Source organism: Saimiri boliviensis, chromosome 16 (genome assembly GCF_048565385.1).
Source record: "Saimiri boliviensis isolate mSaiBol1 chromosome 16, mSaiBol1.pri, whole genome shotgun sequence".
Taxonomy (NCBI): Eukaryota; Metazoa; Chordata; class Mammalia; order Primates; family Cebidae; genus Saimiri; species Saimiri boliviensis.
The window spans coordinates 2,159,391-2,160,157 of record NC_133464.1 but is presented as its reverse complement, the minus strand read 5'-3'; the positions used below and the strand labels follow the sequence as shown (position 1 = coordinate 2,160,157).

Below are 767 nucleotides of genomic sequence, written 5' to 3'. Positions count from 1 at the left end.
ATTGCATCTGGCTTACTATAGAGGTTGAGTGTTGAGAAAAAAGAACAGGGCAGGGCCATGTGAGAGGGAAGCTTGTGTTCAGTTAAACATAAGTACAAAAATTCAACAAACCAGTGAAATTCCTTATTTATGGCTCACCAGTCAGTTCAGCTTAAGTCCTTGGATTAACTGCATAGAGAAATATTACCACGATAGTGAAATTACTGCCTCTAATAAAGAACGGGTTAGTAGAACTTCAAGTTATGGAATTCTGCTTTTTGATGAAGTGAATTCCAGCAATGTGTAAGCCACTGCCCTGGGCGCTGACAAGCAAATGGTTCCTGAATGTGAAGGTCATAATCGGCTTCAGCTGATTTCAAACAAACAAAAACAAAACCCTCCACTGCAAATGCTGATTTCAGAAAGTTATTTCACCCCTGGAATCACTGTAATGAGAGACTCATCCTTCTACCTGCATGCTCTTCCTCCTTCAAGCTCCCCCACCAGGAGGCCTGTCCCTCCCGGGACTGCAGCGCTGCAACCCACAATTCAACACAGAAATCCCCGGGTTCCTCTGCCACACCCGCACTGCACATCTGCCCTGAGCCAGTGTTCCCTGCCACTTCCTCAAAAGACCTAGGCCCAGTTCCACCTCACAGCTCAAAGCAGACATCCAGTGTACTGCACGCAGCCTGGCAGGGATGCTTGCTGGAGTTGACACCTGTCCCAGTCAGCCCCCACCTTCCTGAGCCCCACACGCACCTTGGGAGAAGACCAAGTGGAATTCT

At 48.0% G+C, this 767-nt stretch overlaps 1 non-coding gene across 1 annotated transcript; it reads left to right on the top strand.

Moving 5' to 3' along the window:
- The first annotated feature begins 294 nt into the window (after positions 1–294).
- LOC120365833 (small nucleolar RNA SNORD44) lies at positions 295–355 on the top strand. Its single transcript, XR_005580676.1, has one exon. It is a non-coding gene; the product is annotated as a small nucleolar RNA SNORD44 (small nucleolar RNA).
- The last annotated feature ends 412 nt before the right edge of the window (positions 356–767 follow it).